Source organism: Triticum dicoccoides, chromosome 3B, assembly GCF_002162155.2.
Source record: "Triticum dicoccoides isolate Atlit2015 ecotype Zavitan chromosome 3B, WEW_v2.0, whole genome shotgun sequence".
In the NCBI taxonomy this organism is placed as follows: Eukaryota; Viridiplantae; Streptophyta; class Magnoliopsida; order Poales; family Poaceae; genus Triticum; species Triticum dicoccoides.
Window position 1 is genome coordinate 530,250,589 of NC_041385.1, and position 15,634 is coordinate 530,266,222.

General features: G+C 43.7%; 1 long non-coding RNA gene across 1 annotated transcript; it reads left to right on the plus strand.

Annotated features, from left to right (window-relative positions):
• The first annotated feature begins 2,488 nt into the window (after positions 1 to 2,488).
• Positions 2,489 to 2,833, plus strand: LOC119281493. The gene is made up of 3 exons (XR_005138436.1): positions 2,489 to 2,540; positions 2,618 to 2,695; positions 2,796 to 2,833. It is a non-coding gene; the product is annotated as an uncharacterized LOC119281493 (long non-coding RNA).
• Positions 2,834 to 15,634: the final 12,801 nt, after the last annotated feature.

A 15,634-nucleotide genomic window follows, 5' to 3' on the forward strand; every position in this document is an offset into this window, starting at 1 on the left:
CACCTCCTCCTTTCTAGATCGCCACCTCCAGCTCCCTCCGGACGAGCTCCCCGCCGTCCATGGCCTCCCCCACGCCCTTCTCCCCCGTGAGCCCTCTCTCTCTCCCTCACACGACTCCTCTACTCCACTCGATTCCGGCGAGTTGAGGCGGCTCTCGCCGGCGCGCAGCACCCCGGGCTTCAGGTAAGCAAGTTTTTTGCTCGGCGCCGGCGCGGGCGCGGATCGAGACTGACGGATGGGTTTGGTTCCTTCCTTGGTACAGGCGGTGTTGTGCGCGGCGGTGGCACTGGCGCTGTGCGCGGGCGGCATTGGCGCGTCACCTGCGACAAGGGGCGCGGGGTGCCGGAAGCACGTGCGGAGGGTCAAGGAGTACGGGGCGGTGGGGGACGGCAAGACGCTCAACACGGCGGCGTTCGCCAGGGCGGTGGCGGACCTAGGCAGGCGCGCGGGCCACCGCGGCGCGGCGCTGGTGGTGCCGGCGGGGCGGTGGCTCACTGGGCCCTTCAACCTCACCAGCCACTTCACCCTCTTCCTCCACCGCGGCGCCGAGATCCTCGCATCCCAGGTGCGCCCCTCTTCTTCAGTTACCCGTGGGATTAATTAGCGGCAGTAACTGCTACGTACGTACTTACTGTGGCACGATGCGGGGTGGGGGGCTACTGGTGACGGACGGGACGGCATGGGGCCGGTGCTAAGTCACTTGGCCGCTTGCGTAGGGAGGTTCGTCCAGGAACGGAGTGGGCAGCGGCTACTGGTTTGGGGGTCCCCTACCATGCATCACCATGACCTGTAAACTTGAGTAGAAGTTACATGATAATTCACTTCGGGCTGGTTGTTTTATAACTTACACCAATATATTGCAACCGATTGGACCTTCACATGCGTTTTTTCAAGTAGTATTCGTTTTTTAGCAGTACTGCAGTCTATTAATTTTGTCCTCTATCAAAGTTGCCTCACGAACAGTTAATTTCTAGTAATTATTTGAGGAGAAGTTAATTCGTTAGTAGCTGATTTGGAGCATGCACTTAATAATTACCTGATGTTCTTCGAATCACAGTCGATTCAATTATATGTGTTGCTTCAAATTGGTTGGTTGAAGTTTGACATTGTACTTTGTTAACTCCCTTAGCTATTTTGGATGTCAGAGTGAACTGAGAAGAAAATCAACCAGAACTCAGGACAAGTATGTGCTGACAAACCATCAAATTTCTTTCTCTTTTGTTGCCTCCACTATGTGTAGGAGTCAAGGATATCTGTTTCATAAAAGAAATCAAAGATCATCTGTACACACTCCCTCCGTTCACTTTTGTAAGACCGTTTAGACATTTAACACAACACCCAAATGTTGGTAAGCGCCTGATGCATACAACTTTAATCTGTAAGGAGGGGCTAATAGCATATACGTACTTACGGATGGTTGTTGTAGTTTGAAGATACTTTCAGGGTGCATGAGTGTTAGGTTGTTAACTTGTTCCAAAGTTCCGATCACTCTATATCTCTAGCCGTTCCTGATGTATGTCTCTGTTTTTTTGGATACAGGGATTTTCTTTACAGTGCTGGGCGTAGTGATGTTCATCCCTGGGTTCTACTACACAAGAATAGCATATTATGCTTACAAAGGGTACCAGGGCTTCTCTTTTGCCAACATCCCTCCCATCTGAAATGATCTGCTGTAATGACGGGCACAGGCATGGCAGGTCAAGCAGTCGCATCCCACTTATTTGGAATCAATAATAACAAAGCAGATAATATTACATTACTTTACTGAACTGCTCTTTTTATCCTGTAGATTAAATATCATTGTTTAAGAGGTCATGTTCTTTGCTTTTATCTATTCAATACATTCCAGCATGTTGGTTTAATAAAATCCTCTAGTAATGCCACAGCTTGTCATGCATGTCGCATTTCCTTATTTTTGGGGAATTTCGACCAGCACCACCACTCTCTGTTTTGGGAATTTCGTTCCCATAATTATTATAGCCAATTGTTCAGACTTGTTTTTGCGGGGAGCAAATCTGCATGTGCAAAGTGTGTGTGTGTGTCTGTGTGTGTGTATCCAGTGAGCAAATCTGTAGTAATTACAGAGTATGCTAGCTGCTTTCTTTTAGTGTCTATTATCTGCTCAGTTCTCTTTTGACAAATAGTTTATTCATCATACTTTTATCTGGTTGTTATTCATGCAATAGGAAGCAACTTAAAATGCGACTTGAAAATTAATTTCCAACCAAATGAGCTTTTCTTTCTTCTATATATTCTGTTGTCATTGAGTTTCCGAATTGCTTTATATTAGGATCGGGCTGAGTCTTTCTGATGGCTGAGTCTTTGTGATGTTACTTTATGGTCACCAGCTCACCGGTGTACATGTTTGCTTTCTGTTGGATACTTGGTGTGCTAGGAAGCACTCTTTATACTTCCAGGGTGCATTTTTTATATGTGAGTATCTTATGTTGCTGTAAGCATTAACACAATATGACGTGTGCAGGGAGCTCCGCATCTGAGTCCCAGCCCACCCACCCCTCGCCCCTCGCTTTGATCCCAAGGTACCGCGTGGTTCCCGGCCAGTTCATGATTTTGGCTTCTGCGGGCTCTGATTAGTGAATATATTTCTGCTTGTAAGAGGGTGTTTGGTTGGACGGTAAACTTGCTGCACAACTGGACCTCGTTACATGCAGTGAAACAAATTACCACATCACTGGTGAGCTTATTTACATAAGAACACAAGCATGACTAGATCTAAGAATCACAGAGATTAAGTCAACATATCTGATAATTGCTTTCGTTGCTTGTATGTTCAGTTTACGGGTCTCCTTTGACTGCACAAGCTGAATATCACTCCCTCTGTTCATAAATAAGTCATGTGCAAAGAGGTTGCCTTCAGTTTACTTTCTGCCTGTAGAGTTACTGTGTTTCTGATGGATTTTGAAATCATACCATATGTTTTCTTATAAGCAAACTATATTGATGGTTGAAAGATTTTATATGCTTTTGATGCGTGATCCTTCTAATGCTAGGTGATTTGTTTCATGGAATTTGGAAGAGGAAGACGATGAAGCGTTCTGGTTGTACTTCATAGCTAGTTTCATTGTATTTTGTACTGGTCTGGTTGTATGAACAGTATGTAAATATTGTAATAGGCTACACTTATTGGTCTAGTTGTATTTTGTACTGGTCTGGTCATTTCAAGTATATAGTTCTGTTTCATTTGAAATATTTGTCATGAAAGAGTTCTGTTTCTTTGTACTATGAAAATATGAGAAATAGAAAGTTGATGAGTTGGACTTACTTATTGGTAGAGGCCAAGGCCCAAAACGTGAATAGCATGCAAAAAGGCTGAGGCCCAAAAAAAGTCAACTTTTAAAAGGCCGAGGCCCAAAAAGAAATGGACCGTAAAGTTCTGTTTTAGAAACCAAAAAGGCCGAATTGCTGGGCTTGGCCCATGTAGCTAGCGTAAATTGACAGGAAAAACATATATAAAAGGCTGAATTAATGGGCTCGGCCCATGTAAAACACCTATTTGGACCGGGCTGAATCTTGTGCCACATCAGCTTGCCACGCTAGATGCCTACGTGGCCTGGGGAGGTTGCTAGTGACCAAAACGCCATAGTAGGAATATTTTGGTCGTAAACGTCCACGACCTTCTCACAGAGAAGGTCGTTATAGTCAGTTAACGACCCTCAGCTTTTGACCTTCTGTTTTTGGTCAAAAAAAGGTCGCAAATGAAAAACAATGACCTTTCATTGACCAATAGTCAAGGTCACAAGTTGACATATTTCTTGTAGTGACAGCTTGGTTTTTGGCCCTTTTCTTTTTCTTTTGATTTATTTGGTTTTTGCTTTGTTTTCTGTTTGGAGTTGTTCTGTGGCCTTGCCACCTGGGAAATCATCCTCATTCCCCCTCCCAAGTGGCTCATCATTCTCAAAACCTTGCCAAGATCATGTCACTTCACTTCTTGAACAAACCCTAAAATTCTTTTCTTGCGAAAATTCTTTTTTCATTAAAGAAATAACCCTATCTGCCGTAGGTTGTGAAGCAACCTATATTTCTATACATCCAAAAATCCCCAAATAATTCTCATAATTCCTTTGGGTCATATATAGCTCAAATATGCCCAAACATTGCCTTAGCTAGTTCAAAAATACCCAATAATTATTCTTCCTTTCTTCCCTAAATGGCACTTTGTGAAGGAACTACTAGCTAGGTGTATCCAAATGAGTTGAACTTTTGCACACTCCTTAATGTGCTCATATTAACCCCCTCCACACATTTGCAGCCCCATCCAATCATCTATGTGAGCACAGGAACAAATCTTTGATTTTGGCAAATTTTCAGGTTGTGAAGCAAGTGCATTTTATATTGCTTCCAAAATCCTGATAAATTACCAGATCATTCTTATACACATAAAACATCTCTCGCCTCAATTTGGCATCATTTCAATGAGCCATTTGATCACCAAAATTATTCCAAGTTTCTGGACAGAAATGATGTTTGTGAAGCAAGTGCCATTTTGGCTTGTCCATTTCGCGTGAGCTTTTTACAGCATCTTCATATGTCCAAATAATCAAGCTTTGCCCAATCTTAGACCAAGTTGCTACTCCATATGAGTGCATCATCATGCTCAAGTTTCTGGACCATTTTGGTCAGTTCTGAAGCAACTACAGTAAAACTTCGTCCATTTCTCCTCAAACTCCCCAGGACTGTACTCCTTCCTAGCCAAAAGATCCCACACATAACTTTTGACCCATAGCATCTCTTTGTTGATCACATTGAGCTGATTAAGTTTACTGCAGTAAACTTCAGAGCATAGTTATCATTTAACCATAGCATCCCAGGTCCAGCCATGGCCTCATAAATGCTCTATCTTGCAAGGACTATCAGCTAGACAACATTTTGGGTGTTGTAGAGCATTGAATGCCCATGTTCACGTGGTGACTACAACGCTGGCAAGCCTTTGTGTGCGCTCTTTGCGTTGTGGCATGTCCAGAGCACCATTTGTGCTTTGGCATCGCTCCCTCTCGTCGTCTTAGAGCTCGTGAGCATGTCTGTTGGGTTCCTCTCGTCGTCACTATTCCCCTGGACCCCTCTCTCCCTCAGTCCGCTTGCTCACCGACACTTGCCGTCGCGTGACCACGGGCGAATAGTGGCGGTTTGGATCTGTTCGTCGCCGTCGCCATCTTCCCCGTGCTCCCTGGCCTCCTCTGCCCCGTGGGCTCCTCTCTGCGTCTCCCCGTCGCCTTCCCCCGAGCTCGAGCGTGCGAGCACGCGTCTGCAGCGCCGGACACGCGTCTGCGATGGTGCCAGCTCGGCCTTCTTGCCCCGCGCCTATATAAGGCCTTCCCCGATTCCTCCGAGCTCACCCGCAGCCTCGCCACCCTCATCTAGCCCTACCTAGCCACTTCCCCGAGCTCGAGGAGCTCCCGTTGCCCTCCCTTGCCACCATGGCCACCGCTCCACTCCGGCTAGATTAGCTAGATCCCAAGCTCCTCTCCCCTCCATTCTTCCACCAGCAGCCTCCCCGAAGTCCAGCTACTCGCCCCAACCCCTTCACCCTCGTCGGAGACCCCCTGCATCGCCAATCACCACAGCCCCGCCCGCCTCTGTTCTTCTTCGATGGCCACCCGTTGTTGTCCCTCCATCCCTCGGTGCTCGTGCGGTGGCCAGAGGGGTGCGGTGTCCCGTTCTGATCCCGTCGGTGGCCGGAGCATAGCGGGAGGCGGCCTGAGTCGCCGGGGCGCGCCAGCGCGTGCTCAGCCGCGGCCTCCTCTATTCCCAGCGTCGGGAGGAAGAAGACAAGAGCGAGGGAGGAGAGAGAGAGCCAGTGGGACCTATCGGTTAGCGTCCCAGGAGCCAGCCCTGCCTTGCCACGTCAGTTAAGTGGATGCGTATTTCCCAGAATACGCTTTCAGTTTTTCTGTCCAGGCCCCTGTTTGAAAATATTTTTCTTGGAGATAGGTCCCTGGGAGAAAACACCTCATAACTTTTTAACCATAGCTCCAAATCAGGTGATTCCAAATCCCACTTCTTCGTTTCATCGAGCCCATTCTGTTGGTCACTCTTTCACCATGTTTTGACATTCTGAAAATGACCATTTTGCCCCTGCCCTTAATCATCCCCCTCCGAGAGAGAACGACTTCTGGCGATTCTTTCCGCGAGCTTCTCGCACTTTCTTCCGGTGATTTCTTCCACCCAGGCAAGCCAAACCCTCCATTTGCATCACTGTAATGCAGTGGCATGGTTTAGTTTATTTAAACTTGTTTAAAATATTGTTTTAGCTACTTGTGATCTGTGCATGGCATTTTCTCGGAGTATTATTTTGATCTTGCTGTTGCCATGCTATTGTTCGGATTACTAGGAGTTATGTTTGCAGATGATGAGTAATCATGTTGCCATTGGAGTATTAGTGGTTGATATTATGGTTGTTTCATGATATCTGTCAGTATATGTTGGAGTATTACTTTGGATGTCATGCTACCTTTGGATTATTAGTGGTTAGTATGATTATTTTCATGATGCTAGTTGATGTTCTGTTGCTTGGAGTATTATTTTCGGAGAAGGTGTTTACATGTGGATCTTAGCTGGATAGCTTTATTCTTATTACTGGAGTAGTAGGATTATTGTTTTCGGATTCAGCATGATAGTAGTGTAATGCTATCCTCGGAGTATTTTGGTATGATGATATTATGCTCAGATTATTTGTTGGATATTGCTACGACTTGGATTATAGTTGGATAGTTGATATCGGAGTAGCAGTTATCACAGTTATATTTTTTGGGGTTAAATTCCATCATTAAGTTGGTCAGGTGGCACCGAACCGGGCTTTTTCCAGTGCGACCACATTTGCTTATATGGGCAGGCCCTAACTGGGTCTATTGTCGCGCCTCTCATCGGTGCCTCCAACGAGGGAAGGTTATGCGCAGGCGCTACCCTAATCAGGTAGGACGGCATAAGCCTTGTGTGCCCATAGTTGAATTTGAGCTCATGAACCCGTTTGGGACGTTTATGTTTTGGCCACGACGATGGTCGTTGGTGTCTTCGGTAGACACGAGGCCACCCAGGACTAGCCCGATGGGGAGTGAGTCAGAGTGGCCGGGAGAGTGTCATGACAGTAGATCGGTTTTGTCGGAACGTCGTTGGTTCACCCGAATGGGAGTGTGAGGCCATGGGTTATGTGGTGTGGGTACAGTGCGCTACATCAGCAGAGTGTGTTTGTTTAAACTATCGATAGCCGCGTCCTCGGGCATGGGCATTGGTTCATACTAGGTCACACCGTTTGATCAACACTCACATGACGGAATGACTTATAGGTCCTTTATATGTTGATATTTTGAGCAGTACAGATTGGCAGGATGTTGATGATGACGTTGGGGACCAAGTGTTGGTCATGGTAGTGATCGCCAGAAAGATCACCGTTTGAGACCAAGTGTTGGTCATGGTAGCGATCGCCGGAAAGATCGCCATTTCAGACCAAGTGTTGGTCATGGTAGTGATCGCCAGAAAGATCACCGTTTGAGACCAAGTGTTCGTCGTGGTTGTGATCGCCGGAAAGATCACCATTTGAGACCAAGTGTTGGTCATGGTTGTGGTCGCCGGAAAGATCACTGACTGGTTTTGATCACGTGGTGATCGAGATGGTATATTGCTTGGCCCGTTAGCCAAGGGAGATATAGTTATGGAGATCTGAGATGGTGATTTATTAGTATTGTATCAGTTTCATACCATGCTTAGTAGTTGCTTCATAATGGTAGTTGTTAATTAATTAAAATGCTTAATGCTATGTTGTTGTCTTGCCTTGATGCTTTTGGTTGTTGTGAGCTTGCAAGTACATTCAATGTACTGACCTGGCATGTCATGCCAGATTGCAGGTGATGTCGTGGTTGCTTGATTGCTTGTCGTGGTTTCCGTTTGTGCGAGCTAGATCGTGTCCCAGCCAGAGTCCCTACAGAGTGGAGTTCACCACCTTCGTCGTTGTTCCGCTGCTAGAAGATTTCCGCTGCAACGAGTTGTTCTGCTGCTAGCATAGAGCAAGTGTAGTATTGTAGGCGTAGTGTCACCGTGTTGATGTGCTTCTTTGTAACATCAGATAGGTAGGCATTTAAGGCTGACCACTAGAGGGCAGCAGCCGATTCTTCTGGAGGTTGAAGGGGTTGCCTACAACGAGGCCTATCTGACACAGGACTCTTTTATCGTTCGTAAAGTCTACAGTAACGAATTTGACTAGGTTGCTCTCAAGGAAGTTCTTAAAATGCAGGCATTCAACGTCGGCATGGCATATGTGGTAGACCAGTCATGCACACAAACATGGATCACGGCAGGCTTCTTCCTCTCTTCCTCCTTTAGATCCTTCTCTCGTCCCAGGACTATGGTGTACTCAACATCTAGCCCAGCGACCCACTCGTCATCTGAGTTTTCGAACATGCGTCTGAAGCGAGCAAGGCATCCTTTCACCGTCGCGGAAGAACGGGTGTAGATGACGTCGAACTCATCGCCGGTGATGGTTTTAACCTTGTACTCACCGCCGATCATGGAGATTTGGGACGCCATGAATTTGGGAGGAGGGTTAGGATTAGTGGAACTGCTGTAATGTGAAAGGATGGGATGACTAGGAGCAAACCGCCGTAATATTAAAGGATGTGATGGGATGAGTAGGAGCGAACTGCCAGCGTGCAAACGGCAGGGTAGTGGCTTTCCATTCTCCCCTGATACAGGCTTCCGAGAGCCCTTGGATCTGAGATCGAACGGTTGCATGGCGTGATTCTAGACCTATGGGTGAATATCCTATCCTGGAGGGTTATTCTGCAAATTTTCAAAAACTTAGCATGCGACCGTTCGATCTCAGATCCAAGGGCTGCCAGCAGCCCATATCATGGTCGCGCCTACCACGACCATTGCGTCGCTCGCGCGGTCGCGCCCTTGGAGATTTAACACGGTGCGTTAGGCTATCTGATGTTGGCATGTCATACATAGTCATCACTTAGTCACTCATACTACAACAAGGTTAGCTATAAGTGTATTTTTTTTTACTTCTCTCTTTCTCTTTCTTCGTACTCCCTCCGTCCCATAATATAAGAACATTTTTGACACTAGTGTAGTGCCAAAAACATTCTTATATTACGGGACAGAGGGAGTAGTATTTATTGCATTTGCCAAGGAGTGACCTCTTCCAATGAAATGGTGATTTAGATGAGGTGCTAAGGGCATGAAATGGCTTAGCAATCAAGTCCCAATGCATAGGTGCTTATTAGTTTTTTGTTGCTAAGTTTGCTTCATTTAATTAGTTATAGACTCAAAATTGTCTTTTCACCTAGCTACACGCGCTTAGCACCGTTTCTTTCTTGGGTCACCAAACTAGTCTCTCTCTTCTTAATTAACTTGCCACATCAGACTTTATGCCTATGTGGCAAGCTTAGCACCTGTAGGAGCAAGTAAGTACAATAGTGCGCTTTACATGGCAGTTTTGCATATGTGCAGGAAAGAGAGGCAAGGAAAAAGTGGAGAAGTGGGCTCTCATGCAAGAGCCAGCCTCTACTACATGGTGGGGCATTGGGAGAGGCACCTGTATGGAGGTGGTCAGGAATCAGGAGACTCACGCCGGTCGTAGCGTGTAGTTAAAATGATAATGGAAAGTCAAATCACGGGGCCCCACCTGTCCAGCACAAACTCGCTGTCAAATCACACAGCCCTACGTTTGCAGCAGCCTACTCCCTCATCTTCTCGCGTCTTTGTCGAACCGACTAGGCAGAATGATGACCCGCAACTATACGGGATAATTGTAGCCTCTTTCGATAAGTAAGACTGTCGAACCCAATGAGGAGCTAAAGGTAGAACAAATATTCTCTCAACTCCTATCTTCCACTGATACGACTCTACGCACGCTTAGTGTTCGCTTTACCTAGAACAAGTATGAAACTAGAAGTACTTTGTAGGTGTTGTTGGATAGGTTTGCAAGATAATAAAGAGCACGTAAATAAAAAGTAGGGGTTGTTTATATAAAGATGCAATAAAGTAAATATAGCGAGTGTGGAAAAGTGGTGGTAGGAGTTGTGAAATTGTCCCTAAGCAATTGACTATGTTACTAGACCGATAGCAAGTTTTATGTGGGAGAGGCATATGCTAACATACTTTCTCTTCTTGGATCATATGCACTTATGATTGGAACTCTAGCAAGCATCCGCAACTACTAAAGATCATTAAGGTAAAACCCAACCATGGCATTAAAGCATCAAGTCCCCTTTATCCCATACGCAACAATCCCCTTACTCGGGTTTAAGCTTCTGTCACTCTAGCAACCCACTATAAGAGAATCATGAACGTATTGCAACACCCTACAGCGGGAATCCCTCATGCTTGCGCGACATGGAGGGCACAATAGGAAAGCAACATAACCACAAGTAAATTAAATCAATCATAGCAATTCATCAATCATCGGTAGGACAACGAAAATCTACTCAGACATCATAGGATGGCAACACATCATTGGATAATAATATGAAGCATAAAGCACCATGTTCAAGTAGAGGGTACAGCGGGTTGCGGGAGAGTGGACCGCTGAATATAGATGGGGGAAGGTGATGGAGATGTTGGTGAAGATGGCAGAGGTGTTGGTGAAGATCACGGTGATGATGATGCCCCTGGCGGCGTTCTGGCGCCACCGGAAGCAAGGGGGAGAGAGCCCCCCTTCTTCTTCTTCTTCCTTGACCTCCTCCCTAGATGGGAGAAGGGTTTCCTCTCTGGTCCTTGTCTCCCATGGCATGGGAGGGGCGAGAGCCCCTCTGAGATTGGATCTATCTCTCTGTCTCTCTCTGTTTCTGCGTTCCCAGATCCTTCCCCTTCACCGTTTCCTTTATATCCGGAGATCCTTAACTCCGATTGGGGTGAATCTTTCGCCCAGATTTTTCTCATAAAATTAGCTTTCTTGCGGCAAAAGAAGAGCGTCAACCGCCTTATGGGGTGCCCACGAGAGTCCAGGGTGCACCTGCCCCCCTGGGGCGCGCCCCCCTGTCTCGTGGGCCCCTCGGGCACCGTCTCGCGTTGATTCTTCCTCCCAAAAATCACAAATATTCCAAAATAATTCTCCGTCCGTTTTTATCCTGTTTGGACTCCGTTTGATATTGGGATTCTGCGAAACATAAAACATGCAACAAACAGGAACTGGCACTGGGCACTGGATCAATATGTTAGTCCCAAAAATAGTATAAAAAGTTGCCAAAAGTATATGAAAGTTGAATAATATTGGCATGGAACAATCAAAAATTATAGATACGATGGAGACATATCAGCATCCCGAAGCTTAATTCCTGCTCATCCTCGAGTAGGTAAATGATAAAAAAGATAATTTTTGATGTGGAATGCTACCTAGCATAATCTTGATCATATATGTAATCATTGCATGAATATTAAGACATGAGTGATTCAAAACAATAGTCTATCATTTGACATAAAAACAATAATACTTCAAACATACCAACCATGCAATTATGTCTTATCGAAATAACATAGCCAAAGAAAGCTCATCCCTATAAAATCATATAGTCTGGTCATGCTCCATCTTCATCACACAAAGCATTCAAATCATGCACAACCCCGATGACAAGTCGAGCAATTGGTTCGTACTTTTTAACGCGCTTCAGACTTTTCAACCTTCACGCAATACATGAGCGCAAGCCATGGACATAGCACTATAGGTGGAATAGCATATGATGATGGGGGTTATGTGAAGAAGACAAAAAAGGAGAAAGTCTCACATCGACGCGGCTAATCAACGGGCTATGGAGATGCCCATCAATTGATGTCAATGTGAGGAGTAGGGATTGCCATGCAACGGATGCACTACAGCTATAAGTGTATGAAAGCTCAAACTGGAAACTAAGTGGGTGTGCATCCAACTTGCTTGCTCATGAAGACCTCGGGCATTTAAGAAAGCCCATCATCGGAATATACAAGCCAAGTTCTATAATGAAAATTCCCACTAGTATATGAAAGTGAAAGCATAGGAGACTCTCTCTCTCTCTGAAGAACGTGGTGCTACTCTGAAGCACAAGTGTGGTAAAAGGATAGTAACATTGCCCCTTCTCTTTTTTTCTCTCCTATATTTTTTTAATTTTCTCTCTTTTTTTTAAATTTTTTTGGTGGGCTTCTTTGGCCTCTTTTTTTATTTGGGCTTCTTTGGCCTCTTTTATTTTTCATAAAGTCCAGAGTCTCATGCCGACTTGTGGGGGAATCATAGTCTCCATCATCCTTTCCTCACTGGGGTAATGCTCTAATAATGATGATCATCACACTTTTATTTACATACAACTCAATGTTACAATTCGATACTAGAACAAAAATATGACTCTATATGAATGCCTCCGGCGGTGTACCGGGATGTGCAATGATCTAGCGTAGCAATGACATCAAAAAACGGACAAGCCATGAAAACATCATGCTAGCTATCTTACGATCATGCAAAGCAATATGACAATGAATGCTCAAGTCATGTATATGATGATGATGGAAGTTTCATGGCAATATATCTCGGAATGGCTATGGAAATGCCATGATAGGTAGGTATGGTGGCTGTTTTGAGGAAGATATAAGGAGGCTTATGTGTGATAGAGCGTATCGTATCACGGGGTTTAGATGCACCGGCGAACTTTGCACCAACTCTTGAAGTGAGAAAGGGCAATGCACGGTACCGTAGAGGCTAGCAAATTGCGGAAAGGTAAGAGTGTGTATAATCCATGGACTCACATTAGTCATAAAGAACTCATATACTTATTGCAAAAGTCTACTTGCCCTCGAAGCAAAGTACTACTACGCATGCCCCTAGGGGGATAGATTGGTAGGAAAAGACCGTCGCTCGTCCCCAACCGCCACTCATAAGGAAGACAATCAATAAATACCTCATGCTCCAACTTCGTTACATCACGGTTTCACCATACGTGCATGCTACGAGACTTGCAAACCTCAACACAAGTATTTCTTAATTTCACAATTACTCAACTAGCACGACTCTAATATCACCACCTTTATATCGTAAAACTATTGCAAGGAATCAAACATATCATATTCAGCGATCTACAAGTTTATGTAGGATTTTATGACTAACCATGTGAATGACCAATTCCTCTCATCTCTCTAAATAGATATAAGTGAAGCAAGAGAGTTTAATTATTTCTACAAAAGATATGCCCATACACTAACAAATATAAGTGAAGCAAAAGAGCATTCTACAAATGGTGGTTTTCTATGTGAAGAGAAACAGGCAGTCCAAACTTCAAATGATATAAGTGAAGCACATGAAGCATTCTATAAAGCCCTACTCAAAAGATTTAAGTGAGGTGCAATGAGCATTCTATAAATCAACCAAGGACTATCTCATACCATCATGGTGCATAAAAGAAAAGTGAAAACTAAATGCAAAATACGCTCCAAGGTTCGCACATACCACACGAACGAAGCGAATCCGAAAACATACCGATACTTGTTGAAGAAAGAGGGGATGCCTTCTGGGGCATCCCCAAGCTTAGACGATTGAGTCTCCTTGAATATTTACTTGGGGTGACTTGGGAATCCCCAAGATTGAGCTCTTGCCTCTCTTATTTTTCCTCATATCGAGACCTCCTCGATCAAACACTTCATCCACACAAAACTTCAACAGAAAACTCGGTAAGATCTGTTACTATAATAAAGCAAATCACTACTCTAAGTACTGTTGCAAACCAATTCATATTTTGTTTTTGCATTGTGTCTACTGTAATATAACTTTTTCATGGCTTAATCCACTGATAGAAATTGATAGTTTCATCAAAACAAGCAAACTATGCAGCAAAAACAGAATCTATCAAAAACAGAATAGTCTGTAGCAATCTGAATATTCACCATACTTATGGTACCCCAAAAATTCCACCAAAATTAGGAAAAAATAAAAAATGTGTACAGAAAGATAGTGCAAAAGTAATCAGAACTGTTTTACTTTTCAGTTAAAAATGTAAAATCGCGCACTACAGCCAAAGTTTCTGTCCTGAACCGTACAAACCAACAAACATTGTAAGCATCCTAAAGGCAAACCTTGGCACATTATTTTTATAATACAATGGAATAGTACAAGGGGATAATTATTTTTGATGAAAAGTTTTTGTAATTTAGATTCACAAAGTTTCCGTGAGCATGAACAAAGTTCAAGGAGCTCTCCCACTTCAACAATGCTTGTCTTTCTCACTTTCACTTTCCTTTTTGAAAATTTTTTAGGTTCCCATCTTTATTTTATTTTTGTTTTTAGACTATATAAAAGCACTCAACAGGAATAAATGACTCTCTAAAACTTCCGGGTTGTCTCCCTGGCAGCACTTTCTTTAAAGCCATTAAGCTAGGCATATAGTGCTCAAGTAATAGATCCACCCGGATCCCAAGGTATATCAAAGACAATTTCAATTAACAATGATTTTTAATTTAGTAGTGAGCACAAAGTAACATATATCATGCAACAACGAAGTCTAACTCTCTTCCTATGCATCGGCATGTCATAAAAGAACAATTCATGCACACATAGTAAAGGCCAATGCATAGTATAAGCAGTTTCTTGCAATTTTTATCATATTGGAAACATAGAGAGGTGGAGATATAGTTCCTCTCTCATAATAATTGCAAGTAGGAGCAGCAAGCACATGCATATCACATCCATCAAAATTATCATGTGCAACGGTAAAAGGCAACCCATCAATATAATCCTTAATAAGCACAAACTTCTCCGATATAGTGTAGTTTGGAGAATTCAAAAAGATAATAGGACTATCATGCGTGGGTGCAATAGCAGCAATTTCATGTTTAACATAAGGAACTATAGCAAGTTCATCTCCATAAGCATAATTCATATTGGCATCTTGGGCACAAGCATAGCAAGCATCATCAAAAAGGGATATTTCAAGAGAATCAATGGGATCATAACAATCATCATAGCAATCATCCTTCGGTAAGCACGAAGGGGGATTAAACAATGTATGAGTTGGAGGGTCACTCTCATTAGAAGGTGGGCACGGGTAGCTAATCCGCTCTTCCTCCTTTTGTTCGTCGCTCTCCTCATCATCTTTTTCATCCAATGAGCTCACAGTTTCATCAATTTCTTCTTCCATAGCTTCCTGCAAAATATTAGTCTCTTCTTGGACAGCGGAGACTTCCTCAATAAATGCATCAATATTGTAATTGTATCCATAATTCTCATAGCAATATCTAAGTATAGCAAAATTTTCAGGTCTGTAAACAGCATCATCAAAATTTTCACACGTTTTAAACAAAGATTCTATTTCATAAGCACCCATAAAAGCAACAAATTCTTCTATTTGTTCCACATCATAGTAATCATATATACCATTAGCATAAGAAGCTAAGGTTTTATTATCATTAAATTTGCATGAAAAGTCAAGGTGTGGAGCCTTCATCCTAGAGCAACAAGTATAATCATATCTCAAACATAGTTGCCTAGCATACCACTTCAACATATGAATTTGATCCCATAATAGTTTCCCTTTTTGTGTCAAGCAATAATCCCTAAAGTATTCATGTTGATCCAATGTGTCTCCCATAACATAGTTGAATGGGGTTTTCTCATGATTATCAAAGTAGTACATAATATCTTTCACATAACCAGCATCGAGGGTTT